General features: G+C 44.0%; 1 protein-coding gene across 8 annotated transcripts in view; it reads left to right on the plus strand.

Moving 5' to 3' along the window:
• Positions 1-18,610, plus strand: part of PPP6R2 (protein phosphatase 6 regulatory subunit 2) — an 85,210-nt gene that overhangs the window by 11,141 nt on the left and 55,459 nt on the right. For all 8 annotated transcript variants that reach the window (XM_082636988.1, XM_082636983.1, XM_082636986.1 and 5 more), the window contains exon 2: positions 5,639-5,765. The gene's annotated coding sequence lies outside the window, so the exon portion shown is untranslated. The remainder of the gene's footprint in view (positions 1-5,638; positions 5,766-18,610) is intronic.

Raw genomic sequence — 18,610 nt, forward strand, 5'->3', positions numbered from 1 at the left:
CCGTGTCCCCTGCATCGGCAGGTGGACTCTCAACCACTGCGCCACCAGGGAAGCCCCCCAATCACCATATTCTTATATCCGATCCTCAGACCTTATTCATCTTATAGCTGAGTGTGAGTGTTTGCTCCCTTTTACCAACCTCTCCCTGCACCCCCCGCCCCCTGGCCTCTTTTCTACTCTCTAGTTCTTTGAGTTTGACCTATTTTTCTGCTTGGTTTCTTGGTGTCTCATCCCACCACTTGCTGTTTAGGAGTCAGCCAAGGATTTGGGAGGAATTTAATGTAGGTTTGGGGGGGCTCCCCTTCTTTTCTGATTTTCCTGTTTGATTTTCAGCCATGCTGGTAGTCCTGAACTCTGGCCTCTTTCCTCCTTGCTCTCCTTCTTCCAGTGATTGTGTTCCCTCCAGTTTCTGCATGTTCTTGATTTGTCTCCGGTACCTCCAAATACTTGTTTTTATTTTTTTTAATTAATTAATTTATTTATTTTGGCTGCGTTGGGTCTTCATTGCCACACATGGGCTTTCTCTAGTTGTGTCAAGCAGGGGCTACTCTTTGTTGCGGTGCACGGGCTTTTCATTGTGGTGGCTTCTCTTGTTGTGGAGCACGGGCTCTAGGCATATGGGCTTCAGTAGTTGTGGCATGCGGGCTCTGGAGCATAGGCTCAGTAGTTGTGGCGCACGGGCTTAGTTGCTCCGTGATGTGTGGGATCTTCCCGGACCAGGGCTCGAACCTGTGTGCTCTGCGTTGGCAGGTGGATTCTTAACCACTGTGCCACCAGAGAAGTCCTAAATATACTCTTAAAATAATGCATTACTTATAGTTATGTAAGTAGTAAAAGAATGAAGTTATGGATGCTGCAAATTAATGATTATCTCTGTGGATGAAGGGAGTTGAATAGGTTGTCAATTCCTCAGTGTGTTAGAAACTACTTTTTTTTAAAGTAGGTGTCATATGTGAGCAAATGTTAACATTTATTAAATCCCAATACATGGATATTTGTTATATTCTTCTCTGGACCTTTTTATATTTTAAATTTTTTTCATAATTCAGAATAAATAAAAATATGTAAAACTAGATAATTATAGTGTGTTGATTCTCTGGAAGTGCTCTTGTGAGAGCACTGAGGAAGGACTCAGTGACCTGACAGAAGTAGTTTTCGGTGAACTTCGGACTTGAGGAGCAGACAGGAATTTGCCAGGTAGGAAGGTGTGATGAAGGGTTTTCCAGGCAGAGGGGACCCAGGTGCCATCTGTCAGCTGTGAGAGACTCGCAGCATATTTAAGAAGCAGTGGGTGCTGGTGTGGTTGGGGAGGTAGGTGGGGCTGAGGAAAGAGAACCAAGACTGTGTCGAGTGGTGGCCCCACTTAACGTGGCCTGGTGTCGAGGCTGGCAGTGTGCTCTCTGTTCCCTTTTCCTCTTTTTCTGCCTTTTTTTGGTGTTAAGAGTATATTTATGATTCTGTTTGGGTCTTCGTGTATCTTTCATGTCTCTGACACGTCTAATATTTCCTCTAGGTTTTTGAACATATGGAATACGGTTACAACAACTGCTTAAATGTCCTTGTCTATTAATTTTATCATCTGTGTCATTTCTGGGTTGATTATGGTTTGTGTTTTCCTGCTTCCTTGTATGTCTGGTCATTTTTGATTGGATACCAAGACACTGTGACTTTTATCTTGTTGGATGCTGGGTATTTTTGTATTTCTATAAATATTCTTGACCTTTGTTCTGGAATGTTGTTAAATTACTCAGAAACAGTTTGATTCTGTGGGTCTGGCTTTTAGGCTTTGTTAGGTGGGACCAGAGTAATGTTGAGTCCAGTGTTGAGTCACTTTGCCCCACCACTGAGGCAAAAGTCTTCTGAGTACTTTGTCCAATGCCCCGAAATGAGGAAATTTTCCACTGTGACTGGAAGAGTAACTCTCCTTGGCCCCGTGTGAACTTGGAGGGTGGTCCCCACTAATCCCTGGCTTGGATGCCTGTCTTATACACTTCCGTTGATCAGTACCTGGCTGGAGCCAGCAGATCCTCAGCGCTGTCTACGACTCTGTCCCATCCAGTGCTCTGCCCGTGGACTCTAGCGCCTTGGCCTTCCTGGACTCCCAGTGCTGTTTCTTCACCTCGGGGGACTGCTGGACCCCACCTGGTGTCTCTCCTGTTACCCAGAACTACTTGTCAGGCAGGAAGCTGGGCAGTTAAAGGGCTCCTCTTCTTTGCCTCCTGTCAGGGATCACTGTTCTTCACTGCAGGATAGCCAGTGTCTTGAAAACCATTTCATTTGTAAATCTCGTCCCTGTTATTTCGTCTTGGCCAGAAGCAAAAGTATCAAAAACAGGTATTTGAATGAAGGTATTAGGAAACATAGAAGATAGTGATGGGACCTATGAGAATGCTGACCCCTTTCTAGTTCGGGATGCCTGGGTGGGAGAGCAGTGGTGGCCTTACCTGGGTGGACATGAAGGGAATTCATGTGTTTAGGGAAGGAGGTGGGGATAGGGTTTGGGAGAAAGGTGTCACAGGAGAACCAGGCTACAGAATGAGATCCTGAGGGCCTGCTGAGAAGAAGAACCCGCTGGGTATGGGCTGGAGGACACAGGTGACAGAATGCTCGTACCTGCAGTGGGAGGACGTGGGAGAGGGTGACGCTGCCAGGGAGTGCAAGCATGGGGAGGATGCTCAGGATTTGTGCCCGCTGAGGAGAAGGTGTCACTCATTCCCTGGCTGCATGTCCCCCGTGATGTCCCGGCTGTTGCGGGCTTCCTCCAGCTCAGACTAAGTAGAATTGGTCAAGAAGATGTATGTTATACAAGCACTGGTTCAAAGTCAGAATATAGAGGTCTTAGGGCCCTTACAGAGATACTTCCTTATTTTGAAACTGTGTATAAAGTGCTGAAAAGCCAATTTTGAATTATTTAGCTTAATAATTTTGCAATGTTAGATGTGCCAACTTTAAAAGTAAAACAGCCAGTTATTTTACCAGCAAAATGGGTTTCTTTGGGAATAACAGAGAGTTGCAATTCAGGACAAGCAAGCAATAGCAAAAGCCATAGGCAAGTCTCACGAACAAAGCAGAGGAAGGTTACTTTGTAGAGAAAAAGGAGGAAGTTGGGAGGGGCTATTTTGAACAAAAGTCCATTGGAGGAAAGTGAGAGTTCAGGGTGGTGATGGTTTCTCACTGGCTGAGTTGCTGGGCAAAAAGGAAACCTTCCTCCATGGGGGTCTGTGGTTGAGGCTGAGTAGCAGTGGGTGAGGGCTCCCCTTCTGGCCTCCTGACTCTTGTAAATGAAGTTTCCTTTGTTCTGTTTCACAGATGTAAAAAGATTTTCCTATTTTAGGAGATAACACTGACTTATTCCTGGCTTAGTAGCACAACTTCGAGTGCCTTTTTTTTGCTTGACTTTTATATGAAATTTAAAAATACACAAATGTACAGAAAACATAATGAACATCCATGTACTCATCTCCCAGCTTTATCAGTGATTGGTACTTTGCCAGTTATTATTATTATTATTTTAATCTGTCCCTTTTTCTCTCACACTTCTTTTTAATGTTGTGAACTGTTTTTTTTTTAAACATCATTATTGGAGTGTAATTGCTTTACAGTGTTGTGTTAGTTTCTGCTGTATAACAAAGTGAATCAGCTATATGCATACGTATATCCCCATATCCCCTCCCTCTTGCGTCTCCCTCCCATCCTCCTTATCCCACCCCTCTAGGTGGTCACAAAGCACCGAGCTTATCTCCCTGTGCCATGCAGCTGCTTCCCAGTAGCTATCTATTTTACATTTGGTAGTGTATATATGTCAGTGCCATTCTCTAACTTCGTCCCAGCTTACCCTTCCCCCTCCCTATGTCCTTAAGTCCATTCTCTACGTCTGTGTCTTTATTCCTGCCCTGCCCCTAGGTTCTTCAGAACTATTTTTCTTTTTAGATTCCATATATATGTGTTAGTATGCGGTATTTGTTTTTCTCTTTCTGACTTACTTCACTCTGTATGACAGACTCTGGGTCCATCCACCTCACTACAAATAACTCAATTTTGTTTCTTTTTATGGCTGAGTAATATCTCTCTCACACTTTTAAAATTTGTTTGGTTCTTGTGTTTCGGTGGAGTGTTTTAAAAGTAAATCCAAGAAATAATGTCATTTCACCCATGAATACTTCACTTTTTCTCTCTAACAGATAAGGGAAGTTTTTATTTTTAAAAACAGTGGTCATGTCACTTTTACAACTAAGAGATTTACAGTAATTCCTTAATATCATCTAATACCAGTCCATATTCAGATTTCCCCAATAGCTTCAAAAATATACTCTTCCAGTTGATTCGTTTTAATTGGACCCAAACAAGATCTAAATATTATATTTGATGATTAGGTCTCTTAGGGCTCTTATATTCTAGAACAGTCACCCCTCCTTATTGCTAAAGTATAATTTTCAAAAGGTAAAATCATTGGGCTTCCCTGGTGGCGCAGTGGTTAAGAATCCACCTGCCAGTGCAGGGGACATGAGTTCGAGCCCTGGTCCGGGAAGATCCCACATGCCGCGGAGCAACTAAGCCCATGCGCCGCAACTGCTGAGCCTGCACTCTAGAGCCTGCAAACCACAACTGCTGAAGCCTGTATGCCTAGAGCCCGTGCTGCGCAACGAGAAGCCACTGCAATGAGAAGCCCGCGCACCGCAACAAAGAGTAGTCCCCACTCGCCGCAACTAGAGAAAGCCCGTGCACAGCAACGAAGACCCAATGCAGCCAAAAAAATAAATTTTAAAGAAATTAATTAATTTTTTAGAAAAAGGTAAAATCATCACTTGCATGCATATACAGAACGAACAGTTCTGGGCTCTGCTGGTCTGTGTTGTTGTTTTTTTAAATAAATTTATTTTATTGTTAAATTTTTTTGGCTGCATTGGGTCTTTGTTGCTGCACGCAGGTTTTCTCTAGTTGTGGTGAGCTGGGGCTCCTCTTCATTGCGGCACGTAGGCTTCTCATTGCAGTGGCTTCTCTTGTTGCAGAGCACGGGCTCTAGGTGCGTGGGCTTCAGTAGTTGTGGCACACGGGCTTAGTTGCTCCACGGCATGTGGGATCTTCCCAGGCCAGGGCTCAAACCCGTGTCCCCTGCATTGGCAGGCGGATTCTTAACCACTGTGCCACCAGGGAAGCCCCCTGGTCTGTGTTTTTGTTGCATGCCTTGAAGTCAGTCCTTTTGCCAAGGAGCGCTAGTCACGTTATTTGGAAATGGTGTTAGGGATCACACCTGGAGCACTTTGGAGCACTTTTCTTCTAGAAGTTGTGATGGATCATCAGTGAGCCGTCCAGTCATCTTGTGACCAGGATATGTGTCTCTTGATAGTTATAGTGTGTAGGCATGAAAGTAGACAGCTTCACAGAGATCCTTCTCATGTCCTTAAATTCCAACCATTGAGTTAGTTAACCGGATTTAAAATGGGTGTGTATCGTTGGTACCAATCTCTGTAGAACAAGCATGGACAAGGGAGTTTTTAGATCCTTAATCATGAAATGTTCTAATAATTTAAATACTGAGTAAAGCTAATGATTTTTGTTTTCCTTTTCCCTATCATTTTGGTGAGTTAACTTTACAGAAGTAGAACTTAAAATAAGTTTTTTTCCTCTTATTTTTCAGGTAAAGAGATTATAAGTCTACTGAATGAAAAAATTTTTCTTAAAGTTGCATATACTCCAAGAGAAAATCCCAAATGTTTTTATATTTTGCCTAAATACAAAATTTAAACAAGGAGTTTCCACAGAAGGTAAGATAATTGTTTTTGATTGTTTTATTGTGTAATTTATGCAAATATACTGTATAAGGGGACATTCGAAGATGGATGACAGCAAAAATTTTAGTTTTGAAGATGTGCATATAGTGTCCTGACTTTTAGGGATCCTTGACCCTCCTGTGTCTGGTTTTGAGATGCTGTGTTGTGGAAAAGTTACTTGGTCTCTCCAAGCCAAAGGGTAATCCAAATAAAACAGGGACAGTCATGCATATGTAGTGAGGAACATGCTATGTCTCACCCGTGGGGAATAGGTGAGATAGGCTTATATGTGTTATGGCTGCCATCAGAACACATTCCAAGTAGAAGCTGAAAAGGGGGGGAGGGGCTTGTACCTCCAGCTGTAGTACATGCCCCTAAAAGGTTTGCCCATTGCAATCTGATTAGATGCTGGATAAATTACAGTAGGTACAACTTCCCGGGAGCACTTCGGTGCTTAAAAATTAAGCTAACTCTTCAAAAGCCAAAAGAGAAAAAGAAAAAAGAAACAGTGAGTATTATGATAGCACTCTTTTGCTCCTTGCTGAAGAGAAGATAAATCCTTTTCAGAGCAAAGCATACTCAGTGTAGGCCCTCGGGATTTCTGTAGATTACGTTTAAGCAAGCTTCATTCTATATTCAGGACACACACCATTGTGAGGAGTTGGCACAATTAGATGCCCCAAGGTCTGCAGGTATTGGATAATCAGATGCAGTATATATAATAATGTATGAAAATTTTGAAGAAATACAAAATAGAATAAAAATTAGTAACGAAAACCAAGGTATCAAAATGATTCCAAGTAGAACTTTCAGAAATGAAAAATAAGTTGAAATTAAAAACAATATATGTGAATTAAATAAATTAAACATGGCTGAAGGCAGAATTAGTGAACTGGAATATATACCTGAAGAAATTATCCAGTGTGCAGCATTGAGAGATGGGAGATGGAAAGTGAGACTAGAGAAGTGGAGGGTAGGATAAAAGTGTGCTGTGACTATGTAGTTGGAATCCCAGGATGGAAAAGTAGGGAGAAGGAGGAGAGGCGTTACTCAAAGTGTTACTAGTGTTGACTTTTCAGAAACTAATGAGAGATAAATCTGTAGATTTAGGAAGCACACTACGTCCTAAACAGTATAAATAAAAGGAAACCCACACCCATACACTGAAATTGTATAGCAACAAAGACAGAAAGACCTTAAGCCAGAGGTAAAAGAGAGATTACCTACAAAGGAATGTCTGTTAGGTTGACAACGGATGTCTCATTAGCATGAATAGAGGCCACTAGAGAGTGGAGTAACTCCTCAAAGTGATGAGAGAATATAAATTTCAGTATAGAATTGTGTATCAGGTATATTTTACAGAAAAACTTCAGTGTTTTTATGTATTTGGTAATTGTTAGGCTAGATTATTTGGACTACCTGCTATCCTCCCATCCTCCACCCTATGGAAAACAATTAAAATTGTTGGATTAAAGAAAAAAATCAAGGGCTTCCCTGGTGGCGCAGTGGTTGGGAATCCGCCTGCCAATGGAGGGGACACGGGTTCGAGCCCTGGTTTGGGAAGATTCCACATGCCATGGAGCAGCTGAGCCTGGGTGCCGCAACTACTGAGCCTGTGCTCTAGAGCCCGTGAGCTACAACTACTGAAGCCCGAGCGGCTAGAGAGCCCGTGCTCCACAACAGAAGCCGCTGCAATAAAAAGCCCGTGCACTGCAATGAAGAGTAGCCCCTGCTCTCTGCAATTAGAGAAAAGCCTGCATGCAGTAACGAAGACCCACTGTAGCCAAAAAGAAAAAAAAAGAGAAGAAAAAAATCAGAAAGACTGACAATATTGCAAGGAAGTTTTAAACCAAAATATAACAAAGAAAGAACCCAGAAAGGTAATTTAAACACCATAGGATGGAATCTGCCTTTGCCTTAAGGACATTTGCTGATTTGGACAAAGTGGGGCTTTGATTTCTGAGTCCTTGCCGGCCTCTGAAGTGAAGATCTGCAGTCCTCTCAAGGTAGAGAACCTAAAAGGGGCCCTCCTCATATTAAATGGGCTCTGAAAGTCAGTGCCCTCAGAGGCAGGGTGAACTAGAAGCATACCTGTCTAACTCCATCTTTGCCCCAACTTTTTTACTAAATGTAGCAGGAAAAAAGGGGGAAAATTATGGCTGTGGATTGGCCTTTGGGAGGATTTGTAGCCCAGGTTCATATTACTTCGTAGCTCAGGGAAACGAAGCATGAATTTAAGGTTTTCTGGTTTGGTAATGCCTTCAGGCAGCAATGGGACCAAACATAAAACCTCTTTGGAGGAAGTTACCATCATCCTAAAATGCAAAAAACACCTATGACTATTTTTTAAGGATGTTGATTAGTACACAGACAAAACTGAACAAGCACACGAGGAAATAAGGCACCATGCATGAAAACCAGTAGGAACAACCCTCCGAGATTTTAGATTTGGGGATCATCAGAAACAGACTATTGGGACTTCCCCGGTGGTCCAGTGGTAGGACTCCACGCTCCCAGTGCAGGGGGCCCGGGTTCTGATCCCTCGTTGGGGAACTAGATCCCACATGCATGCCGCAACTAAGAAGTCTGCATGCTGCAACTAAATATCCCTCGTGCAGCAGCTAAGACCCGGCACAGCCAAAGATAAATAGTAAATAAATAAATTATTTTAAAAAAAGAAACAGACTATTAAATAAGCATACTCTTTATTTTTATTTACTTATTTTAAATAAATTTATTTATTTATTTTTGGCTGCACGGGTCTTCATTGCTGCACACGGGCTTTCTCTAGTTGCAGAGAGCGGGGGCTACTCTTCGTTGTGGTGTGCAGGCTTCTCATTGCAGTGGCTTCTCTTGTTGTGGAGCATGGGCTCTAGGTGCACAGGTATCAGTAGTTGTGGCACGTGGGCTCAGTAGTTGTGGCACGCGGACTTAGTTGCTCCGCCATGTCCCCTGCATTAGCAGGCGGATTCTTAACCACTGCGCCACCAGGGGCGTCCTGCGGCTATTCTTTTCACTTCTGATTTTAGATTTTTATTCACCTGTTCCTCCCACCCCACCCCCTTCTTTTTGGTCCCCCCACCCCCCCTGCCACCCCCAGTGGACTGTGCCCAGTATAGACATGGTCTTGTTTGTTGTTTGACTGATTGTGCAAGTAGCCACTGCTCTCCATGGATTCACATTGTCGCTTTTTTCCAGACCAATAGAATTCCAGTGGTGTGTTGGTAAATGTTTAATATCTGGCTCTCTGGGAGAGTCAAAAACCTCCTGGCCACGGGGCTTCCATGGTGGTGCAGTGGTTAAGAGTCCACCTGCCAGTGTGGGGGACACGGGTTTTAACCCTGGTCCAGGAAGATCCCACATGCCCCAGAGCAACTAAGCCCGTGAGCCACAGCTACTGAGCCTGCACTCTAGAGCCCGCGTGCCGCAATTACTGAAGCCCACATGCTCTAGGGCTCGAGTGCTGCAACTACTGAGCTCATGTGCTGCAACCACTGAAGCCCACGCGCCTAGAGCCCGTGCCGCACAACAAAAGAAACTACCAGGATGAGAAGCCTGCGCGCCGCAATGAAGAGTAGCCCCCGCTAGCTGCAACTGGAGAAAGCCTGTGCACAGAAAGGAAGATCCAATGCAGCCAAAAATAAAAATAATAATAAAAATTTTTAAGTCAAAAACAAAAAACAAACAAAAGCACAAAAACCTCCTGGCTTGTAGCATTTGTCGATTTCCACAGTGCTAATGCTTCTGTCATGTCCAACGTGAGCTACCAGTGTCATGCCACTTGAAGGTGGCACCGGGAGAGGCTCACGGTCAGCTCCCGTGACCAAGTCATGCCTCCCCAGCCACTGCTGAGCCCATCCTCTGTGGCAAGGTGACCTTGTCTCTGTTTCCTTCTCTCCTTTGCGGTCAGGAGACTGAGGAGAAAGTGTGCCAGCCCCTGTTCTGGGCTCCTCATGGGGTAGCTCAGTTCAGCCTCACAGCAGCTCTACGTGGAGGGTGCTCCTTGTCCCCAGTTTACAGGTGAGGACACTAGGGCACAAGAGGTCAGGTCACAGCAGAGCCAGGACCTTGGTTGTGAAACTTAAAAAGCGATTGGTCGGACAGGTATAGGGTGCATTTCAGATTCTCATTCTCTCTTAGCAACAGTCTCTACTGCAGAATGTTCTTTTCTGAAGGGCTCTGTTCAAGGAACTGCATGATCGTATGGGCAACACTTCTCTGGAAGCTGCCTTGTGTCTGATGGTTATACTAACCAGAAGAAGTAAATGAAAAGGTAGTTCAAGAGGAACTTGAAGTTCCTCTCATTTGGCTGTTGGATAAGAGTACAGAAGATGCTGGTAATACTTTGCTTGGCGTTCCAGACAGACTGTGGAGGCTGTTGTCAGGATGTGATGGGAATCCTTGTGCTGTGTTGCATCTCACATATAACCAGAGACGTCTCGAGTCAACATGCCAGTTCTGTGAGCCAGTAGCTTGTTCTAAAGATGTGCTGTCAGTGGCGGGCCTCTGGGTCATCTAGGGAAGGAAAATTAGCCTTCCAATTAAGAGGATGCTAGCATCTCTTTGGAGGGTAGTGCATAGTTGTTGGGATACAAGAAACGTTTGGAAGGGACTTCCCTGGTGGTCCAGTGGTTAAGAATCCACCGTCCAATGCAGGGAACACGGGTTTGATCCCTGGTTGGGGAACTAAGATCCCACATGCTGTGGGGTAACTAAGCCCACACGCCACAACCAGAGTGTAGCCTGCTCGCCGCAACGAAAAGTCCTGAGTGCCACAGCTAAGATCCAACGCAGCCAAAAATGAATGAATGAATGAATAAATAAGTAAATATTAAAAAAGAAAGTAAAGTCATCTTGAAACGTTTGGAAAAGAAGTATGGAGTATTACCTTAGTAACAGTTCTAGAACCAGTTTAAATCAGTTCCTTAGGCAGTGAAATTAGTTGCGCCTAAACCAATACCATTGCTATGAACTCTTTAAGGGATGCCACTGATGAGATTACGTATTTCTTAAAATGCACGGAAGCACAGAAATGTTGCTACACAGAGATTTTTGGTTTAATGGCCTAGGTGTGAGCTAGTGAGGCACACAGTCAATCTAAGTGAATGACTTTGAGAGTAACCTATTTTTATTTCAGGTGTCAATGGTAATGTAAATAGAGCTTCTCAGATGCTGGTCTGTATATAATATTGGTGAGATGAGCGAAGGTGAACTTTTCTTAAAACTGTATTTTTTTAAAGTAAGACATAATCCTCAGTCCTGATATAATGGCTTTCTTCTTTTGATATTGGAAAAGCCATTGTTGTCTGAATTGAAGGTGATTGTAGATGACAGTTTATCCTTTCCTCCTTTTTTAAAAATTTAATTTATTTAACTTATTTATTTTGGGGAAGCCCCTTTGTGTCTGCTTTTCTTTCTCTCTCTTTCCCTCCCTCCCTCCTCCTGGCTTGACAGAGTGAAAAAGTTGGCAACCCTGTTAGTTTTCTAAATTAAAAGAAAAGAACTTGGGACTTCCCCGGTGGCGCAGTGGTTAAGAATCCGCCTGCCAGTGCAAGAGACACGGGTTTGATCCCTGGTCCGGGAAGATCCCACATGCCATGGAGCAGTTAAGCCCGTGTGCCACAACTATTGAAGCCCGCGCACCTAGAGCCCATGCTCCGCAACAAGAGAAGCCACCGCAATGAGAAGCCTGCACACTGCAACGAAGAGTAGCCCCTGCTCACCACAACAAGAGAAAGCCTGCACGCAGCAACAAAGACCCAATGCAGCCAAAGATAAAATAAATAAATTTATTGGGGAAAAAAAAAAGAAAAGAACTTAACCACCCTGTGATGTCCCCGTGTCTTGGAACGTTGAGCTGGGCTGACTTTAGCACACAGGCCCTGGGGTAGATAAGTTGGGGCACCAGATTCTGCAGATGGGATGGGTTCTCAGAGGCCCTTGAGTGTCTTACTCTTTTTTACAGGGTGGAAATCCCACCTAGACTTTCTCTTTTATGATTTAGGGGTAAATAAGTAGATGTTAACTTGGTTTATTCTTTCAAACTATAAAAGGTATGAATAAGTGAGTAGCATGATGATGATTATTTGGGTGAAATTTTGGTTTTATTTGTTGGTCAAGATTTGTTCTGTGTGTGCTCCGGTGCTGTCTTGTGGAACACATAAGATGTATGACCATCCCCACCATGAAGGAACCTGCGGCCTGTGGGCTGGTGTGTGCAGACCCAGGCCTGGTGTGCAGTGCTGGCATCACGTAGAGCAGCATAGTGTGGGCGCTCGGCGCGTTGAGGCCGCCTCTGTGCTGCTGCGGTGAAACCAACCAGACTCCATGGGGTCCTATCAGTACTTCATTCTTTCTTATTACTGAATAATATTCCATTGTATGGATAGACCACATTTTTAAAAAATTTATTTAATTTATTATTTTTTGTCTGTGTTGGGCCTTCGTTGCTGCGTGTGGGCTTTCTCTAGTTGCGGTGAGCGAGGGCCACTCTTTTGTTGCAGTGCGCGTGCTTCTCATTGCGGTGGCTTCTCTTGTGGAGCACGGGCTCTAGGCATGCAGGCTTCAGTAGTTGTGGCTCACGGGCTCAGTAGTTGTGGCTCGCAGGCTCTAGAGTGCAGGCTCAGTAGTTGTGGCACGTAGGCTTAGTTGCTCCGCGACATATGGGATCTTCCTGGACCAGGGATTGAACCTCTGTCCCCTGCATTGGCAGGTGGATTCTTAACCACTGCACCACCAGGGAAGTCCCTTCATTGTGGTTTTGACTTGCATTTCCCGGATGGCTAATGGTACCGAGCATTTTCTTGTGTGGTTTTTGTCCTTTTGGATATTTTCTTTGGAGAAATGTCTATTCAGATCCTTGACTCATTTTTTCCTTAATTAATTAATTAATTAATTTTGGCTGTGTTGGGTCTTGGTTGCTGTGCGCGGGCTTTCTCCAGTTGTGGTGAGCGGGGGCTACTCTTTGTTGCAGTGCGCGGGCTTCTCATTGTCATGGCTTCTCTTGTTGTGGAGCACGGGCTCTAGGCACGCAGACTTCAGTAGTTGTGGCATGTGGACTCAGTAGTTGTGGCTTGCGGGCTCTAGAGCTCAGGCTCAGTACTTGTGGCGCACGGGTTTAGTTGCTCTGCGGCATGTGGGATCTTCCCAGACCAGGGCTCAAACCCGTGTCCCCTGCTACGGCGGATTCTTAACCACTGTGCCCCCAGGGAAGCCCAGATCCTTTACTCGTTCTAAAATTTGTCTTTTTATTATTGAGTTGTAAACGTTTTTTATATATTCTGGTTACAAGTCCTTTTTCAGATACATGATTTGCAAAAATTTTCTTTTGTGAAAATGTTCTCCCATTGTGTGGGTTGTCTTTACACTTTCTTAAAGGTGTCATTTGAAGCACAAAACTATTTTTGAGGAAGTCCAAGTTATATTTTCTATTGTGGCTTTTGGTATCATATCTAAGAAACCATCTGCAAATAATGATTTTTTCTTCTAAGAGTTTTATAGTTTTAGCACTTAAATTTAGGTCTTTGATCTATGTTGGTAAATCTTTGTAGGTAGTGTATAAGTAAGGGTCTGCATTTATTCTTTTGCATGCAGATATCTAGTTGTTCCAGCATCATATATTGAAAACACCGTTCTAACCCCCATTGAATTGTTTTTTCACTCTTGTCAAAAATCAGTTGACTGGGCTTCCCTGGTGGCGCAGTGGTTGAGAGTCCGCCTGCCGATGCAGGGGACACGGGTTCGTGCCCCGATCCCGGAAGATCCCACATGCCGCGGAGCGGCTGGGCCCGCGAGCCATGGCCGCGGAGCCTGTGTGTCCGGAGCCTGTGCTCCGCAACGGGAGAGGCCACAGCAGTGAGAGGCCCGCGTACAGCAAAAAAAAAAAAAAAAAAAAAAAAAAAAATCAGTTGACTGTATATCTGTGTTTATTTATTTATTTTTAAATTAATTAATTTATTTTTGGTTGCGTTGGGTCTTCGTTGCTGCGCACGGGCTTTCTCTAGTTTTGGTGAGCGGGGGCTACTCTTCGTTGCGGTGTGCAGGCTTCTCATTGCGGTGGCTTCTCTTGTTTCAGAGCACAGGCTCTAGGGTGTGCAGGTTTCAATAGTTGTGGCTCACGGGCTCAGTAGTTGTGGCTCGTGGGCTCTAGAGCACAGGCTCAGTAGTTGTGACGCACGGGCTTAGTGGCTCCGTGGCATGTGGGATCTTCCTGGACCGGGGCTCGAACCCGTGTCTCCTGCATCGGCAGGCAGACTCTCAACCACTGCGCCACCAGGGAAGCCCACATTGTATTGTTTACTGGAACTTCGTAGTAAATTTTGAAATCAGGAAGAATGAGTCCTCCAACATTGTTCCTCTTCAAGATTGTTTTGTGTGTTCTGGACCACTTGCATTTCCATATGGATTTTAGGATCAGCTTGTCACTGATTTTTAAAAACTATCCTTGATATATTAATTTCTATACTTTATTGTTTGGGGAACACAGTCTGCAACATAGTGGTCTTTTGGAGTCTATTGAGGCTTCCTTTATTGGTTTAATGTGTGGTTTATATTTGTAAATGTTACATGGTGTTTTCAAAAAGAATTTGTATTCTCTGTCCTTTGGGTGTAAAATTTTCTGTCTCTTTTATAGCTTGAGCTTATTAATAATATTCACCTTTTTAACGTTGCAGCTATAAGAAATAATAGAGAGATATCCCTGGTACCCTTTGTCCAGTTTCCCCCAGTGGTAATATTTTGCAGAGTTATAGTAGAAAAATCACAACCAGGAATTGACATTGATACAGTCCACTGATTTTACTCATGCTTCCTGAGTTGTATTTGTATTGTGTGTGCAGGTGTTTAGTTCTGTAGTTCGTCATCTGTGTGGCTGTGTATCCACCATCAAAGACAAAATGCTGAACAGTTCCAAAGCCACGAGGATTCTCTTGTTGTGCTTGTATGACCACACTAATTTCCCTCTCTCCACCTGCCTGCTCCTCATGCCTAACCACTGGCAACCACTAATTTGTCCTCCATTTCTAAAATTTTTCCTTTCAAAAATGTTATATATAAATGGAATCATACAGTATGTAACCTTTGGGGATTGGCTTTTTTTTTAAACAAAGAATTTATTTATCTATTTTGGCTGTGCCGGGTCTTAGTTGTGACACAAGGGATCTTTGTTGCGGCATGTTTAGTTGCGGCAAGTGGGCTTCTTAGTTGCGGCATGCAGACTTCTTAGTTGCAGCATGCAGACTTCTCAGTTCCGGCGTGCATGCAGGATCTGGTTCCCTGACCAGGGATCAAGCCCATGCCCCCTGCATTGGGAGCGTGGAGTCTTACCCACTGGACCACCAGGGAAGTCCCCAGGATTGGCTTTTTTTTGCTCAGCAATACTTCTCTAGAGCAGGGGTCTCCAACCCCCGGGCTGCGGACCGGCACTGGTCCATGGCATGTTAGGAACCGGGCCGCACAGCAGGAGGTGAGCGGCAGCGGGCGAGTGAGTGAAGCTTCATCTGCTGTTTCCCGCCGCTCCCCATTGCTCGCATTACTGCCTGAACCAACACCCCCACAATCTGTGGAAAAATTGTCTTCCACGAAACTGGTTCCTGGTGCCAAAAAGGTTGGGGACTGCTGCCGTAGAGACTCATCCAAGTTGTTGCACGTATCAGTAGTTTGTTCCTTTTGGTTGCTGAGTCATATTCCATGGTATGGATGGACCACACTTTAGCGTTCATGTGTCAAGGACCATCTGGACCAATTCCAGTTTTTTTTTTTTTGCGATACGCGGGCCTCTCACTGTTGTGGCCTCTCCCGTTGCGGAGCACAGGCTCCGTGATGCGCAGGCTCAGCGGCCATGGCTCACGGGCCCAGCCGTTCCACGGCATGTGGGATCCTCCCGGACCGGGGCAGGAACCCGTGTCCCCTGCATCGTCAGGCGGACTCTCAACCACTGTGCCACCAGGGAAGCCCCCCAATTCCAGTTTTTTTTTTTTTAGATGTTGGGGGTAGGAGTTTATTAATTTATTTATTTTTGCTGTGTTGGGTCTTCGTTTCTGTGCGAGGGCTTTCTCTAGTTGTGGCAAGCGGGTGCCACTCTTCATCGCGGTGCGTGGGCCTCTCACTATCGCAGCCTCTCTTGTTGTGGAGCACAGGCTCCAGACGCGCAGGCTCAGCAGTTGTGGCTCACGAGCCCAGTTGCTCCGCGGCATGTGGGATCTTCCCAGACCAGGGCTCGAACCTGTGTCCCCTGCATTAGCAGGCAGATTCTCAACCACTGCGCCACCAGGGAAGCCCCCAATTCCAGTTTTTGACTTTTTATTTCTCTAGAATAAATGCCCAGGGCCAAGGCATTTTTCATCTATGGATTTCCCTCCGTTGCTGCAATAAAGTTTATAGAAGTTGAACAATACTATAAAATGCCTCTGTGTTTGTGATGGTTATATATTCTTGTCCTCTTGTCCCTTTTACTTGTTTATAACATCCTTTGCATCTCATTTTATCTTAACTTTTAGTTTGTCAGACATAAAGATTGCGGCTCAAATTTATTTTGGTTCACATTTGCCTTATGTATGTTTTTCAGTCTTTTCATTTCTACCTTTTTCAGTTTTTTTAAAGTGTGTCTTTTGTTGCATATTGTTTTTTAAAAATTAAATCTGAGAAAACTCTTCTGCATTGATTAGTTTATCCCATATTCAATTGTTGAAATTATTATATTAGTACTAATTTCTTTTTTAAAATTTATTTTTATTGAAGTATAGTTGATTTTCAGTGTTGTGTATTAGTACTATTTCTCCATTTTATTTCACATTTTCATTTACTAATACTTCTGCTTTTATCTCCTTGCCTGTTTTCCATTGGATAAGTTGTTTTGTTTTTGTTTTACTGCCGATTAAAATTACACATTCTAATTTTTTTTTTGTGTGTGTGACCTCCCTGAACTTAAGATCTTTTGTCTTGGGTATTTCTTCTTCTCTTCTTTTTTTTAAAAATATGTATTTATTTATTTATTTTGGCTGTGCTGTGTCTTAGTTGTGGCACACGGGCACTTCGTTGCGGCATACGGGATCTTTAGTTGCGGCATGCTGACTTCTTAGTTGTGGCATGCGAACTCTTTTTTTTTTAATTTTAATAATGGTTATTTATTTATTTTTGTCTGCATTGGGTCTTTGTTGCTGTGCGTGGGCTTTCTCTAGTTGCAGCGAGCAGGGGCTACTCTTCGTTGCGGTGCGTGGGCTTCTCATTGCGGTGGCTTCTCTTGTTGCGGAGCACGGGCTCTAGGCACGCGGGCTTCAGTAGTTGTGGGTGCATGGGCTTAGTTGCTCTGCGGCATGCGGGATCTTCCCGGACCAGGGCTCAAACCCATGTCCCCTGCATTGGCAGGCAGATTCTTAACCACTGCGCCACCAGGGAAGTTCCGCATGCAAACTCTTAGTTGCGTCATGCATGCGGGATATAGTTCCCCAAGCAGGGATCGAACCCAGGCTCCCTGCATTGGGAGTGTGGAGTCTTACCTACTGGACCACCAGGAAAGTCCCAGGTATTTCTTCTCTGACTTTTCAAGCTTAACAGTATCCCTGCTTTCCTTCAATAAGACAACTACATTAGCATGCTCCTCTCCTGACTGACATGCCACAGGATTCTGACCTCCATTCTATTTTATTTAAAAATTTGATTAGTGATTTAAGGATGTATTAGGATTCCTTTTCACATTACTAGATAACACAAAGCTTGTTAATAGCAATAGAACAAGGATTCTGGATGGGAGTGGTAAGGTGGAGGTTTGCTGCCACTGTGAGGAAAGCTGTTGGGATATGTGTGAAGACTGAGGTCAGGTTCCAGATGGAGAGGTGGAAGGGGGGCACTGGGCCAGGCTGTTTTCTGTTTTGTTGTTGTTACTGAAATCCTATAGATTTTAAATTGCAGATTATTTTATAATAAGCCTCTCCAATTTATGGATTCTTTCTGAATCTTGCACTTAGCTTCATAGCTTTTCATCAGTAATTATTTAGCCTTAATTATTTGTTTTACTGATTCCTTTCTCTCTGTTGTTGTATACAGTATGGGTGTTTTTTTTTTTGGTTTTTTAAATAAAGCTTTACTTTAAAATTTTATTTATTTATTTATTTTATTTTTGGCTGCATTGGGTTTTCGTTCCTGCGCACAGGCTTTCTCTGGTTGCAGTGAGCGGGGGCCACTTTTCCTTGCAGTGTGCGTGCTTCTCATTGTAGTGGCTTCTCTTGTCACGGAACATGGGCTGTAGGCGCGTGGGCTTCAGTAGTTGCAGGACGCGGGCTCGGTAGTTGTGGCTCACAGGCTCTAGAGAGCAGGCTCAGTGGTTGTGGCACACGGGCTTAGTTGCTCCATTGCATGTGGGATCTTCCTGGACCAGGGCTCGAACCCGTGTCCCCTGCATTGGCAGGCGGACTCTTTTTTTGTTTGTTTTTGAACTATTGTTTATTTTCTGGTTTGAATAATGCAAAATGTTTTTATTTTAAAAAATGGGCAAATTCTAAGCAGACAGAACCCCATAGCGTGAAATACATTAGTACATCTAAAGATTGTATTAAATATCTCTTTAAAAGGAGAATTAGCCCCGAATGTATGCACTATATATATCCTCAAAGCAAATTTCTTTTTGAATTTTATTTTTTTTTATACAGTAGGTTCTTATTAGTCATCCATTTTATACACATCGGTGTATACATGTCAATCCCAATCTCCCAATTCATCACACCACCACCACCACCCGCCTGCCGCTTTCCCCCCTTGGTGTCCATACGTTTATTCTCTACATCTGTGTCTCTGTTTCTGCCCTGCAGACTGGTTCATCTGTACCATTTTTCTAGGTTCCACAT

Source organism: Mesoplodon mirus (assembly GCF_964341445.2).
Source record: "Mesoplodon mirus genome assembly, chromosome: 11".
NCBI classification, from domain to species: Eukaryota; Metazoa; Chordata; class Mammalia; order Artiodactyla; family Ziphiidae; genus Mesoplodon; species Mesoplodon mirus.